We start from the raw sequence: 16,578 nt of genomic DNA, 5'->3' as shown, positions 1-16,578 counted from the left end.
TTTCCTATGCATGTTTTAGCTGTAGGAAGATTCCCTTAAACCTGGACTGTTGGGACCCATGGAATGGGTAACACGCAGTGTTGCTTTAAAACGTCTCCATTTGCTCACCCAACCTCACCAATCCTCTCAGCCCAAAGTGTCCACCCTTATGTCTCATCCAGCTGTGGGTGTAGATAAGGTGAAATAAGCGTGCATCACAGACCCTGAACGAATTTTGTAGGAATTTCTCTTTCACTCTCTTTGTGTTTTTTTGTTTTTTGAAATTTATATTTATAATGGGGTTTAGCTGATTTTCACTGCAGTGTTTATGCCGCTCTACACACACTTGATTCCCTTACGGAGACATATCAATACATAGGTTTTAAGATTCTTACTAGTCACATATATTCCTCTGTGGTGCATAGGGGGTGTTGAGTCCATTTCATTGAGCAAAGAGTAGGTCTTATCTATTACATATTTGGTTTATGGAACGGTATCTGTGCTAACTTCAAACTCTGGTTTTATGCATCACCCCACCTCACCTTTCCCATTAAGCAGGCATAAGTGCGTTTTATAAATGTGTGACTCTGTTCCGTTTTGTAATTCAGCTTATGTGTAGCCATGTTTACATTCCCTCTCTAAGTGATATCTTATGATAAGTTTCTTTTTCTGTGTGACTTCTTTCATTTAGAATCCTCCTGCCTAAATCCACTCGTTATGCTGCTGCTGGCCTTATGACATTGATTTCATGGCTGAGTGATATTCCATTGTACATAAGTACCACAACTTCTTTATCCATTTTTCTCTTTCCTGGGATATTTAAGGTTTACGAAGTCGAGGTTTTTGTAAGCAGAACATCCCTAAATTTTGGGGTGGCTGTGTCTTGTTGATTTTTAGTCTTCCCAAGATATATGCCCATGAGTGGAAGTGCACTATGCTCTGTTGCTTTGTTTTTTAGATGTTTCAGGAAAGACCATACACTTCTCCTCAGTGGCTGCTGGCAGTTTACAACCCGCCCATCCGTGTAACAAGGCTCCCAGTTCTCCATGGCCTGTCCTGCCTCTCTGGTTTTTACACATTTTTCGGATGGCCCTTTGGATTGGTGGGAAGAGAGACTTCTTTGTTGTGCGGATTTGCATTGCCCGCTTGCTTGGTAGCCCAAAAAGGGCGTATGCATTTTTTTTTCTAGGAAAAAATGCATACACCCTTTTTGGCCAACTGCATCATTGTCGAAGTTCTGCCGCTTTTCATTTCTGTCCTGCATTTCTGGTAAACTCCAATATACCTGTTGAAATGTGTTTCCTGCAATTCTGCCTTGTTTTCACATCCTCTTCTTTGCCTTACCTCAATATATTTTTCGCCGAAAGTTGTCCTTTTTAACTCCAGGTTTGTGAATTGCAGTGCCCCTGAGCTTTGTTTTTCAACTCGCTTTTTTGTGAGCTGTCCGCACAACCGCAGGATTTCTTCAGGCCGTATTCTGGTTCCGGGGCAGCAGGCTGAGCCTTTGGTTAATTCTTCTTCCTGATGGGAAATTAGAGTGACATGTGCCCATCCAAACACCTACAGCTATTCTTTCATTGGGTCCCCTTCATCCCGTTCATCCTCCGCACTATTTGCAGACTGTGCGAAACAGGAGGTTAAAGGCGCTGAGTCTCCAAATGGGGAGATTGTCAGTAAAGCGGCTGGAATGGCGAACCCGAGCACAAGGAGAGGAAAAATGAGGTGCGGTTTAGAAACCTTTCCTGATCACACGGTGTACCATCCTCTAGATTTCCCATGCCTGTTTTAGCTGTAGGAAGATTCTCTTAAACCTGGAGAGTTGGGACCCATGGAATGGGTAACACGAAGTATTGCTTTAAAGGGTCTGCATTTGCTCACCCAACCTCACCAATCCTCTCAGCCCCAAGTGTCCAACCTTATGCCTCATCCAGCTGTGGGTGTAGATAAGGTCAATTCAGCGTGCATCACATCCCCTGAAAGAATTTTGTAAGAATTTCTGTCTCGTTCACTCTCTTTGTGTTTTTTTGTTGTTTGAAATTTATTTTTATAATGGGGTTTAGCTGATTTTCACTGCAGTGTTTACGCCGTTCTACACACACTTGTTTCCCTTATGGAGACATATCAATAGATAGGTTTTAAGATTCTTACTAGTCACATATATTCCTCTGCAGTGCATAGGGGATGTTGAGTCCAGTTCACTGAACAAAGTGTAGGTCTTGTCTATTACATATTTGGTTTATGGAATGGTATATGTGCTAACTTCAAACTCTGGTTTTATGCATCACCCCACCTCACCTTTCCCATTAAGCAGGCATAAGTGCTTTTTCTAAATGTGTGACTCTGTTCTGTTTTGTAATTCAGCTCATGTGTAGCCATGTTTACATTCCCTCTATAAGTGATATCTTATGATAAGTTTCTTTTTCTGTGTGACTTCTTTCACTTAGAATCCTCATGCCTAAATCCACTCATTGTGCTGCTGCTGGCCTTATGACATTGATTTCATGGCTGAGTGATATTCCATTGTACATAAGTACCACAACTTCTTTATCCATTGTTCTCTTTCTTGGGATATTTAAGGTGAACTGAAATCTAGGTTCCTGTACACAGAGCAACCCTATACTTTGGGGTGCCTTTGTCTTGTTTATTTTTAATCTTTCCAAGATATTCGCCCGTGAGTGGAAGTGCCCTATGCTCTGTCGCTCTGTTTTTTAAATGTTTTTGGAAACACCATCCACTTCTCTAGAGTGGCTCTCGGCAATTTACCCCGCGCACATCCCAGTAATAAGGCTCCCTGTTCTCCGTGGCCTGTCCTGCATTTCTGGTTTTTACACATTTTTCGGAAGGCCCTCTTGAGTGGTGGGAAGTGAGACTTCTTTGTTGTGCAGATTTGCATTGCCTGCTTGCTTGGTTGGCCAAAAAAAGGGCGTACGCGTTTTTTCCTGAATATATTCAGGAAAAAACGCGTACGCCCTTTTTTTGGCCAACTGCATCATTGTTGAAGTTCTGACGCTTTTCATGTGCTTTAAAGGCTAGACCAATCTACCTCTTGAAATCTGTTTCCTGCAATTCTGCCTTGCCTTCAGAGCGTCTTTGTTACCTTACCTCAATATATTTTTGGACGTTAGGTGTCATTTATAACTCTGCAGCTTTTTGAATTGCACTGCCCCTGAGCTCCATTTTCCAACTCGCTTTTTTGTGAGCTGGCCGCAAAACCGCAGGATTGCTTCAGGCCCTATTCTGGTTCCGGGCCGGCAGGCTGAGCCTTTGGTTAATTCTTCTTCCCGATGGTGAATCAGACTGACATGTGCCTGTCGAAACACCCACAGCTAGTGTCTCTTTGGTTCTCTCTCTTCCCGTTCATCCTCTGCACAAATTGCAAATTGTGCGAAACAGGAGGTTAAAGGCTCTGATTCTCCAAGTGGGGAGCTTTTTAGTAAAGTGGCTGGAATGACGAACCCAAACACAAGGAGATGAAAAATGAGGTGCATTTTAGACACGTTTCCCATTCACGTGGTGTACAGTCCTCTGGGTTTCCCATGCATGTTTTAGCTGTAGGCAGTTCCCTTGAACCTGCAGATTTGGGACCCATGGAATGGGTACCAGGCAGTATTACTTTAAAGGGTCTCCATTTGCTCACCCAACCTCACTAATTCTCTTAGCGCGAATGGTTTCCAGCCTTATGTCTCATCCTGCTGTGGGTCTATATGTGTTCAATCCATGTTGATTAACAGCCCCTGAGCAAAAGTTGTAAGAATTTTTATGTCTGTCTTTTTAAAAAATTTATTATTATATTGGTTACAGCTGATTTTCAGTGCTCTTGTTTCTTGCTGCTGTATTTCCACTTCATTGATGTGCAGAGAGACATCAATAAATTCTTCTTCAGATTCTTACCAGTCGTATATATTCTTTTTCGGTGACTTGAGTGTGCTGAGCGCCGTTCTTTGAGGTACCGTGTAGGCCTTTTCGATTATCAATTTGGTATTTGGAACGGTATCTTTGCTAATTTCAACCTCCTGGATAATGCCTCACCCCTCCTCACCTTTCCCCTTTAGCAGCCTTGTTTTCTACATATTTCACTATGTTTATCTTTTGTAATTTATTTCATGTGTAGCCATTTTTGATTCCACTTTTAAGTGATATCTTATGATATGTATCTTTTTCTTTTTGAATTACGTCACTTAGAATGATCATATGTAACTCCTCCCGAGTTGTTGCAACTGGCTTTATTTCAGTGATTTCCTGACTGAGTAATATTCCACTCTACATAAGTGCCACATCTCTTTTATCCATTTTTTCCTTCCAGGGACATTTAGGTTGTATCCAAGTTGAGGCTCTTTTAAACAGAGAGGCGGTAAATGTTGGGGTGCCTGTGTCCTGTCGATTTTTGTTTTTCCTGACATATACACCCATGAGTGCAAGTGCCCTATGCTCTGTAGCTCATTTTTTAGATGTTTTAGTAAAGACAATACCCTTTTCCAGAGTGGCCTTTGGCAATTTGCATTTCCACTATCAGCCTCACAGGGCTCCCTTTTCTCCTCGCCCTATCCTGCATTTCTGGTGTTTACACTTTATGAGGATGGCTTCTCTGACTGATGCGAATTGATACACTTTGTAGTATTGATTTCCAGTGCCCACCTGTTTGGTTGGCTAAAAAGGTTGTATGCCCTTTTCTTGAATATATTCAGAAAAAACGTATACGCCCTTTTTGGCCCACTGCATCGTTGGCGATGTTCAGCCCCTTTTCTTGTGCTTTAATGGCGAGTCCTTTCTACCTCTTCAAATCCCTTTCCTGCCATTCCCCCTTGCTTACAAGTCCTTTTCAGTGACTTACCTCAAGACATTTTTCGACGATAGATATTTTCAGCTCTTCAGTTTCGTGAATTTTAGTGCCCCTGAGTTCCATTTTTCAACTTGCGTTTTTGGAAACGTGCCACAAAACAGCAGGATTTCCTCAAGCCCTATTCTGTTTCCGTGGGTAATCTTAGTCTTTGGTCAGTACGTCTTCCGGATTGGAAATTAGAGCGACTTGTGCCTGTCCAAACACCTAGGACTTGTGTCTCATTGTTCCTCATCCTTCCACTTCATCCTCTGGACAAATTCCAAACTGTACGCAGCAGGATGTTGACAGTGCTGACATCTCCAAGTGGGGAGACTGTTAGTAAAGACGCTGGAGGGGTGAACCCGAGCACCAGGAGATGAGGAGATGAGATGCCTTTTCCAAACTCTTCCCGATCAGACGGTATACCATCCTCTGGGTGTGACAGACATGTTTTAGCAGTAGGAAGAGTCCCATTCATGTAAGGAGAACACCAGGGCTTTTTCAAAATCAGTGTCTCCCCGAAACCCAAACTGGGGAATTTTTTAAGCTACGGCTACACATATGTTCATTAAGGGCCTTGGGAAGTAGGCAGAGTCCAAACTTTAGATGATTGAAGTCTTCAGGGTCAGAAGCACTCACCACCAGCTTCCCTTAGGTTACACTTTAACTGTCATTGATAGATGATGTCAATAAAAATATCTATTCTTTTTCAGATTATTTCCCCTTATAGGTTATTGCAAAATGTTGAGAGTAGTTCCCTGTGCTATACAGTAGTTCCTTGTTGATGATCTGTTTTACACATAGCAGTGTGTATGTGTTAATTCCAAACTGTTAATTTATCCCTCCTCCCACCTTTCCCCTTTGGTAATAATAAATTATAAGATTTTATACTTCTCAGAAATGGGGGAGCTGAAAGAGAGGTATCATTTTCAATGGAAAAGCATTTAAAACAAGATTGAAGCTTTAACCAAGATTATTAGATGTACATCCTTGGAAAGAAATCACTTCGTTTCTCTAATATTGACCTGACAAATAAGACAAACCTTTTCACTGAACTTGCTTATAATAAAGTGATGGAAATATCAAATGGAAGTGTTAGAAACATCTTATTTTACCCGAGCCTTATACACTGTTGTATGTTAACTACAGTTTGGCTCACACATCTGTTCATTGAGGTTACAATAGTCTCAATTTCTGTTACTGATCCTCCAGAGTGGACCCCAACAAGTGTCCCCCTGCCCAGTGTCATTGGGGCCAACAGATCGAGACTGAGTTTGGTTCACAAGCAAAGGAAACTTTATATTTTGATCAGAGAATGGAGAGGTGAGAGCATGCACTACCCCGTGGGCTGTGGGCTGGGCTGCTGTGTAGAGATCCTGTCAGAGTCAGTGGGAGGGAGGGGGCGGAGCTCTCGAGGGCCGGGTTGGCTGCAGCTCAGGCTCTATATCGCGGAGTCTGCACTGGGCCCCAGGAGCTGAGGTGTCGACCCAGCCATTCTGCACTAGGAAATCTGGTCTGAAGTGCCGGGTGTGGAACCTCTGTATGCGGGACCCTAGGAACACATGAAATTAGACAAAGCACAAAGGATAAAAAAGGTTAGACTTGACTTTATTGCCCAGATTCTATTTTTATCTCCCAGGGATTTTTAATGGGCTTTGCTGGGGACAAACCCCTCCTCTGCCTTTTGTCCCGTTCCTCATTCTTGGAGTGCTGAGGGTGCAGACCCTTCTTCTGTAACTGCTGAGTGCTGAGTTGGGAGCCCTCATACCCAGGGGCGAGGGTCAGAACTTCTCCCGAGCAGCCTCCAGGTGACGTTGATTGTCCCCAGGCCCCCTGCCTCCCTGCTTGTCCGCCTGAGCACCAGCATTGGAAGTGTTATAGATTCTAATGACCTTTAAGGGTCCAGGAAAGAGATGTGCAGAGACGCTGGGGGGTCCAGTTTCACCCCGCCCCACATTTGTTCGGCCACCTTAGGCTGACGGTTTCTGCCAGCCTAGATGCTCTGACCAGTAGTCTGTGCTTTCTTCAATTAGGCCCCTGAATTAACGTACAAACAGCACCAGGTGTCAGAGCCCTGCCCGCTCAACTCCCAGACAGTCCAGGGTCAGTGGTGATCAAGGACCATGATGACCACTGAGTCAACAGCCTTTTGAAGTAAACAGGAGTCCAGCCGGTCTTATTGGCCACCATCATCACGGTGTCTGTAGGCTTTTCTATGGTGACAGTGTGGTATACGGTTCCCCCGCCAAGATTATTAGCTCCCCTCTGGGTGCAGTAAGTCCTGCAAGCAGTAGTCTACTCTTTTGGGACACACTCTTGTTGTTTTATGAGAGAAACTCCAGGTCAAGTGATGTTCACACGAGTCGTCATGGTGCCCTGTTGCCCCCGGTTATCTCTCTGGATGTTGGAGTTGGAGGGCCTCCTCACTCGAGGTCGGTGTGCCCACGGAGCGAACCCTGCAACTTCAGGGCATGGTTGGTGGTTAGGATCACCACGTGGGGTCCTTTTCCCTTAGGAGGGAGGTGGCCTTGTGGGCTGCTGATTTCCAGGATTTTAGATACCGCCAGTATCTTGGCCAGATGTGGCAGTGGGCCAAGCCCCTTGGTGACCGTAGTTTATCCTACCTGGATGGCATTCTTGCATTGTTCCATTTCAAGTGGTCCCAGTTTTTGCACTAATTCTCCAATGGCGATTCACCTTTCACCGGGAATGTAAAGATCAAAGGGTTTAGCTAAATTAGGGAGTTCCAGGGCAAGGGTCTGAATTGACTGCTCTTTCCATTCTTGAAAGGCCACTTCTGGATTCTATTCAAAAGGATCATCATCTTTTCCTTTCAGTGTTTCATATAGAGGCCCAGCTAGTAGACTGTAGTTAGGGATCCAGAAGCAGCAAACCCTGGCCTCCCCAGGACCCCTAAGCTGTCTTCTAGTTTTAGAAAGGGGTAAGGCTGAAAATGGTTTCTTCCCTTTCCTGGGATGGGCTTCTCCGACCTTCTGTGAGAATGAAGCCCAGGCAGGTCACCGCAGTCTGTGATATTTGAGCTTTTTCTTGGACAACTTCTATCCTTTATTGGCTTGGTAGTTCAGAGGCCTCCTTAGTAGGGCTGGCGATCAGAATGTCGTCTGCGTACTGAAGGAGGGTTTCCTTTTCCAGAGGTAGAACTTTTAGGTCTTTAGCTAAGCTTTCCCCAAAGATGGTGTGGGAATTTTTGCACCCTTGGGGCAAGACGGCCCGGAAGTATTGTTTTAGTTGTATGTTGAGTCCTGCCACTCACAAGCCAAAATTTCTTGTGACTCTGGGACTAATGGAATACAAAAGAAGGCATCATTGAAGACTAATACAGAATACCATGTCCTGGTGGTTGGTAGAATGACCAGCAGGGTGTAGGAATTAGGAGCAACTGGAGGTATATCCTCGGTGGCTTCACTGACTGTCCTGACATCCTTTACCAGGTCCCCAGCAGCCCATGGGGCTCTCGTGGTCAGACCAATCGCAGAATATGGAGCTCACCTGGGCAGGTACCCCACCCCCACCCCAGCCCACGGGGCTCTCGTGGTCAGGCCCCTCCCAGGATACAGAGCTACCCTTGCAGGTACCGTGGCAGGGCTGGGCACACAGGAACCGTGCACATAGCCCTCATTGCAGAGCACCCCCAGCTCACCTGTCGCTCAGAGCTGACACAGAGCACCTCAGAGCAGGACTTGAACTAACAAACAGCAGCTGCGACAGGTCTGTGACCCTGGGCATCACTCTGTGCGGCCTCCCTCCACCTGGTCTTCCAGAGACTTCCACTGCACCCGGGGCACCAGGCCTCTGTCTCCAACCACCACCCACCTCTCCTCTCCCTGACTCCTGGGTTCCTCTCATTAGGAGAGGGTTTTCTTGAAGTTGTCTCCCACTCATGGGCCAGATAAAATGATTAGAAAACAAGCCAAAGCTGCAGCCCCTTGTCTATCTTGACTCTCAGGAGCCCACACCTGTTCCTTGGACCTGGCCAGTTCAGCAAGTTCCATTTTCTGCAACTGTGAGCCCCTGAGGGGTGATGATTGGCTGACCTGGGCAGCCTTACCGTGCCGGCCAGCCCTCCCCAGGTGTGCCTGGGTTGAGATCAATATAAATACCACTCCAGGCAGCAAGAGCCCCTGCAGCCGTGCCTGACGCCATTTTCTCTGCCCTGTCAGCAGTCTCGGGGCTGGGCTGGTGGGAGGGAGTGAGAGGCCACGGCTTTGTGGGTGGCCCAGTGTGAGTGGGGCTCTGCTGGACTTTCTGCAGCAGTTGCCAGGCTGCCACCTGCTAAAGAAGAGGATGTGTCACCCATACCTGCTGCTGGAATTTCTCCCTGGGCAGAGGTGAGGAAGGAAAAAAGCAGTGGGGGCAGGGACAGGACGGGTATCTCAGGCAGGGAAATGGAAATCTTCCAGAAGAGCACCCAGGGCCAGGACCATCCTGGCTGGCCTGCAGGCACCAAGTCGGCCGGCATGCTGTCACTCGTGTGGCTCTATGGCCCTTCCTCTAGGCTTTCAAGTCCTTGTATATATTCAGGTGTTTTACCTGGGACGGGTGGGAATAGTTCAGCAGCAACTGGCCTGGGGCTCAGCTCACGTTTACTCACAGATGCCTCGGCACGGTGCCCCAGCTTTGCAATGAGGACGCTTGTTGCGTGGGGGCTGCTGGCTGAATGGGAGACGATTCCCCACCACTGACCAACTTCAGAATTGTTTACAACTGGAGCAAGTGCCCTGATACGGTTTTCCTCTGTGGAACTGGTGGGTTCTGTGTTTTTTTTCTCTTTTTCGTTTTTGGTTCAAGGTAGATTTTATTCCTCTTTTTTGTATTTACAGATATAAGCATGGAAATAATTTATTCATATAAATACATGTATGTGCAGGGAATAATTGTTTTTTCTGTTTTATTTTTTAAATTTTATTTCTTTTTAATTTTGAATTTTATTTTATATTTTTATACAGCAGGTTCTTATTGGTTATCTATTTTATACATAAAAATGTATACATGCCAATCCCAGTCTCTCAACTCCTCCCACCACCACCCCCCCAACAGCGTTCCCCCCTTGTTGTCCATACGTTTGTTGTCTACATCTGTTGCTCTATTTATGCCTTGCAAAATGGTTAATCTGTACAGTTTTTCTAGGTTCCACATATATGCATGAATATACAAGATTTGTTTTTCTCTTTCTGACTTACTTCACTCTGTATGACAGTCTCTAGATCCATCGACGTCTCTACAAATGACCCAATTTCATTCCTTTTCATGGCTTAGTAATATTCCATTTTATATATGTACCACAGCTTTATGCATTCGTCTGTCTGTGGGCATTTAGGTTGCTTCCATTACCTCGATATTGTAAATAGTGATGCAATGAACATTGCGGTGAATGTCTCTTTTTGATTTATGGTTTTGTCTGGGTATATGTCCAGTACTGGGATTGCTGTATCATATGGTAATTCTATTGTTAGTTTCTTAAGAAACTCCATATTGTGCTCCATAGTGAGTGTATCAATTTATATTCCCAACAATAGTGGAAGAGGGTTCCTTTTCTCCACACGCTTTCCAGCATTTTTTGTTTGTAGATTTTCTGATGATGCCCATTCTATCAGGTGTGAGGTGATACCTCATTGTTGAGTCCATTTTGTTGAGCAAGGGGTAGGTCTTGTCTATTACATATTTGGCTTAAGGAACAGTATCTGTGCTAATTTCAAACTCTGGTTTTATGCAGCACCCCAACTCACCTTTCCCCTTAAGCAAGCATAAGTTGGTTTTCTAAACTTGAGACCCTGTTATGTTTTGTAATTCAGTTCCTGTGTAGCCAAGTTTACATTCCGTGTATTAGTGATATCTTATGATGTTTCTTTTTCTGTGTGACTTATTTCAGTTAGAATCATCGTACCTGAATCCACTCATTATGCTGCTACGGGCCTGATGACATAGATTTCATTGCTGAGTGATACTGCATTGTACGTAAGTACCACAAGTTCTTTATCCATTTTTCACTTTCTGTGATATTGAACTTGTACGGTAAACGAGGTTCTTGTAAACAGAGGCGTCCCAAACTTTGGGGTGGCTGTGTCTTTTTGATTTTAATTTCCCTAAGCTATAGGACCATAAGTGGAAGTGCCCTAGGCTCTGTTGCTTTGTTTTTTAGATGTTTCAGGAAACACCATACACTTCTCCCGAGTGTCTGTTGGCAATTTACATCCCGCCCATCAGCATAACAAGGCTCCCAGTTCTCCATGGCCTGTCCTGCCTTTCTGGATTTTACACTTTTTTCAGATGGCCCTTTTGACCGGGGGGAAGTGAGACTTCATTGTAGTGCAGATTTCCTTTGCAAGCTTGCTTGGTTGGCCAAAAAGGGCGTATGCGTTTTTTCCTGAATATATTCAGGAAAAAACGCATACGCCCTTTTTGGCCAAGTGCATCATTGTGGACGTTCTGCCTCTTTTCCTATGCTTTCAATGCAATTCCAGTCTACCTCCTGAAATCGGTTTCCTGCAATTCTGCCCCGCTTTCAAGTCCTCTTGGCAGCCTTACTTCAGTATATTTTTGGACGATAGCTGTCATTTATAACTCTGCAGGTTTGTGAATTACAGTGCCCCTGAGCTCCTTTCTTCAACTCGCTTTCTTGTGACCTGGCCGCAACACCGCAGGATGGCTTCAGGCCCTAATCTGGTTCCGGCACGGCACGCTGAGCCTTTGGTTAATTCCTCTTCCTGGTGGGAAATGAGAGTTAAATTTGCCCGTCCAGACACCTCCAGCTAGTCTCTCATTGGTTCTCGCTATTCCTGTTCATCTTCCGCAGAAATTGCAAACTGGGCCAAACAGGAGGTTAAAGGGACTGACTCTCCAAGTCGGGAGAGTGTTAGTAAAGCGTCTGGAATGTTGCACCCGAGTACCAGGGTACGAAAACTGAGACATATTTGAACACGTCTCCCGATCACATGGTTGATCATACTCTAGGTTCCACATGCATGTTTTAGCTGAAGGAAGAATACCTTAAACCTGGGTAGTTGAAACCCGTGGAATGGGTACCATGCAATATGACTTCAAAGGGTCTTCATTTGCTCACCGAACCTCTCCAATCCTATCACTGCTGCGTTTATGCCTCTGTACACATGCTTGATTCTTTTTCGGAGACATAGCAATCCATAGGTTTTAAGATACTTACTAGTCAGGTACATTGTTAGGCGTTTAATATGCGGTGTTGAGTCCATTTCGTTGAGCAAGGAGTAGCTCTTGTCTATTCCGTATTTGGCTTAAGGAACTTTATCTGTGCTCATTTCAATCTCTGGTTTTATGCAGCACCCCAACTCACCTTTACCCTTAAGCATGCATAAGTTGGTTTTCTAAATTTGAGACCCTGTTCTGTTCTATAATTCAGTTCCTGTGTAGCCAAGTTTACATTCCGTGTATTAGTGATATCTTATGATGTTTCTTTTTCTGTGTGACTTATTTCAGTTAGAATCATCGTACCTGAATCCACTCATTGTGCTGCTAAGGGCCTGATGACATAGATTTCATTGCTGAGTGATATTGCTTTGTAAGTAAATACCACAAGTTCTTTATCCATTTTTCACTTTCTGCGATGTTGAACTTGTACGGTAAACGAGGTTCTTGTAAACAGAGCCGTTCCAAACTTTGGGGTGGCTGTGTCTTTTTGATTTTAATTTCCCTAAGCTATAGGACCATAAGTGGAAGTGCCCTAGGCTCTGTTGCTTTGTTTTTTAGATGTTTCAGGAAACACCATACACTTCTCCCGAGTGTCTGTTGGCAATTTACATCCCGCCCATCAGCATAACAAGGCTCCCAGTTCTCCATGGCCTGTCCTGCCTTTCTGGATTTTACACTTTTTTCAGATGGCCCTTTTGACCGGGGGGAAGTGAGACTTCATTGTAGTGCAGATTTCCTTTGCAAGCTTGCTTGGTTGGCCAAAAAGGGCGTATGCGTTTTTTCCTGAATATATTCAGGAAAAAACGCATACGCCCTTTTTGGCCAAGTGCATCATTGTGGACGTTCTGCCTCTTTTCCTATGCTTTCAATGCAATTCCAGTCTACCTCCTGAAATCGGTTTCCTGCAATTCTGCCCCGCTTTCAAGTCCTCTTGGCAGCCTTACTTCAGTATATTTTTGGACGATAGCTGTCATTTATAACTCTGCAGGTTTGTGAATTACAGTGCCCCTGAGCTCCTTTCTTCAACTCGCTTTCTTGTGACCTGGCCGCAACACCGCAGGATGGCTTCAGGCCCTAATCTGGTTCCGGCACGGCACGCTGAGCCTTTGGTTAATTCCTCTTCCTGGTGGGAAATGAGAGTTAAATTTGCCCGTCCAGACACCTCCAGCTAGTCTCTCATTGGTTCTCCCTATTCCTGTTCATCTTCCGCAGAAATTGCAAACTGGGCCAAACAGGAGGTTAAAGGCGCTGACTCTCCAAGTGGGGAGAGTGTTAGTAAAGCGTCTGGAATGTTGCACCCGAGTACCAGGGGAGGAAAACTGAGACATATTTGAACACGTCTCCTGTTCACACGGTTGATCATACTCTGGGTTCCACATGCATGTTTTAGCTGAAGGAAGAATACCTTAAACCTGGAGAGTTGAGACCCGTGGAATGGGTACCATGCAATATGACTTCAAAGGGTCTTCATTTACTCACCGAACCTCTCCAATCCTATCACTGCTGCGTTTATGCCCCTGTACACACGCTTGATTCTCTTTTGGAGACATAGCAATCCATAGGTTTTAAGATACTTACTAGTCAGGTACATTCTTAGGCGTTTAATATGGGGTGTTGAGTCCATTTCGTTGAGCAAGGAGTAGCTCTTGTCTATTCCATATTTGGCTTAAGGAACTTTATCTGTGCTCATTTCAATCTCTGGTTTTATGCAGCACCCCAACTCACCTTTCCCCTTAAGCAAGCATAAGTTGGTTTTCTAAATTTGAGACCCTGTTCTGTTTTGGAATTCAGTTCCTGTGTAGCCAAGTTTACATTCCGTGTATTAGTGATATCTTATGATGTTTCTTTTTCTGTGTGACTTATTTCAGTTAGAATCATCGTACCTGAATCCACTCATTATGCTGCTACGGGCCTGATGACATAGATTTCATTGCTGAGTGATACTGCATTGTACGTAAGTACCACAAGTTCTTTATCCATTTTTCACTTTCTGTGATATTGAACTTGTACGGTAAACGAGGTTCTTGTAAACAGAGGCGTCCCAAACTTTGGGGTGGCTGTGTCTTTTTGATTTTAATTTCCCTAAGCTATAGGACCATAAGTGGAAGTGCCCTAGGCTCTGTTGCTTTGTTTTTTAGATGTTTCAGGAAACACCATACACTTCTCCCGAGTGTCTGTTGGCAATTTACATCCCGCCCATCAGCATAACAAGGCTCCCAGTTCTCCATGGCCTGTCCTGCCTTTCTGGATTTTACACTTTTTTCAGATGGCCCTTTTGACCGGGGGGAAGTGAGACTTCATTGTAGTGCAGATTTCCTTTGCAAGTTTGCTTGGTTGGCCAAAAAGGGCGTATGCGTTTTTTCCTGAATATATTCAGGAAAAAACGCATACGCCCTTTTTGGCCAAGTGCATCATTGTGGACGTTCTGCCTCTTTTCCTATGCTTTCAATGCAATTCCAGTCTACCTCCTGAAATCGGTTTCCTGCAATTGTGCCCCGCTTTCAAGTCCTCTTGGCAGCCTTCCTTCAGTATATTTTTGGACGATAGCTGTCATTTATAACTCTGCAGGTTTGTGAATTACAGTGCCCCTGAGCTCCTTTCTTCAACTCGCTTTCTTGTGACCTGGCCGCAACACCGCAGGATGGCTTCAGGCCCTAATCTGGTTCCGGCACGGCACGCTGAGCCTTTGGTTAATTCCTCTTCCTGGTGGGAAATGAGAGTTAAATTTGCCCGTCCAGACACCTCCAGCTAGTCTCTCATTGGTTCTCGCTATTCCTGTTCATCTTCCGCAGAAATTGCAAACTGGGCCAAACAGGAGGTTAAAGGCGCTGACTCTCCAAGTGGGGAGAGTGTTAGTAAAGCGTCTGGAATGTTGCACCCGAGTACCAGGGTACGAAAACTGAGACATATTTGAACACGTCTCCCGATCACATGGTTGATCATACTCTAGGTTCCACATGCATGTTTTAGCTGAAGGAAGAATACCTTAAACCTGGGTAGTTGAAACCCGAGGAATGGGTACCATGCAATATGACTTCAAAGGGTCTTCATTTGCTCACCGAACCTCTCCAATCCTATCACTGCTGCGTTTATGCCTCTGTACACATGCTTGATTCTTTTTCGGAGACATAGCAATCCATAGGTTTTAAGATACTTACTAGTCAGGTACATTGTTAGGCGTTTAATATGCGGTGTTGAGTCCATTTCGTTGAGCAAGGAGTAGCTCTTGTCTATTCCGTATTTGGCTTAAGGAACTTTATCTGTGCTCATTTCAATCTCTGGTTTTATGCAGCACCCCAACTCACCTTTACCCTTAAGCATGCATAAGTTGGTTTTCTAAATTTGAGACCCTGTTCTGTTCTATAATTCAGTTCCTGTGTAGCCAAGTTTACATTCCGTGTATTACTGATATCTTATGATGTTTATTTTTCTGTGTGACTTATTTCAGTTAGAATCATCGTACCTGAATCCACTCATTGTGCTGCTAAGGGCCTGATGACATAGATTTCATTGCTGAGTGATACTGCATTGTACGTAAGTACCACAAGTTCTTTATCCATTTTTCACTTTCTGTGATATTGAACTTGTACGGTAAACGAGGTTCTTGTAAACAGAGGCGTCCCAAACATTGGGGTGGCTGTGTCTTTTTGATTTTAATTTCCCTAAGCTATAGGCCCATAAGTGGAAGTGCCCTAGGCTCTGTTGCTTTGTTTTTTAGATGTTTCAGGAAACACCATACACTTCTCCCGAGTGTCTGTTGGCAATTTACATCCCGCCCATCAGCATAACAAGGCTCCCAGTTCTCCATGGCCTGTCCTGCCTTTCTGGATTTTACACTTTTTTCAGATGGCCCTTTTGACCGGGGGGAAGTGAGACTTCATTGTAGTGCAGATTTCCTTTGCAAGCTTGCTTGGTTGGCCAAAAAGGGCGTATGCGTTTTTTCCTGAATATATTCAGGAAAAAACGCATACGCCCTTTTTGGCCAAGTGCATCATTGTGGACGTTCTGCCTCTTTTCCTATGCTTTCAATGCAATTCCAGTCTACCTCCTGAAATCGGTTTCCTGCAATTCTGCCCCGCTTTCAAGTCCTCTTGGCAGCCTTACTTCAGTATATTTTTGGACGATAGCTGTCATTTATAACTCTGCAGGTTTGTGAATTACAGTGCCCCTGAGCTCCTTTCTTCAACTCGCTTTCTTTTGAGCTGGCCGCAACACCGCAGGATGGCTTCAGGCCCTAATCTGGTTCCGGCACGGCACGCTGAGCCTTTGGTTAATTCCTCTTCCTGGTGGGAAATGAGAGTTAAATTTGCCCGTCCAGACACCTCCAGCTAGTCTCTCGTTGGTTCTCCCTATTCCTGTTCATCTTCCGCAGAAATTGCAAACTGGGCCAAACAGGAGGTTAAAGGCGCTGACTCTCCAAGTGGGGAGAGTGTTAGTAAAGCGTCTGGAATGTTGCACCCGAGTACCAGGGGAGGAAAACTGAGACATATTTGAACACGTCTCCTGTTCACACGGTTGATCATAGTCTGGGTTCCACATGCATGTTTTAGCTGAAGGAAGAATACCTTAAACCTGGAGAGTTGAGACCCGTGGAATGG

This window comes from Pseudorca crassidens, chromosome 6 (genome assembly GCF_039906515.1).
Source record: "Pseudorca crassidens isolate mPseCra1 chromosome 6, mPseCra1.hap1, whole genome shotgun sequence".
In the NCBI taxonomy this organism is placed as follows: Eukaryota; Metazoa; Chordata; class Mammalia; order Artiodactyla; family Delphinidae; genus Pseudorca; species Pseudorca crassidens.
Note: the sequence above shows the minus strand (reverse complement) of the source record.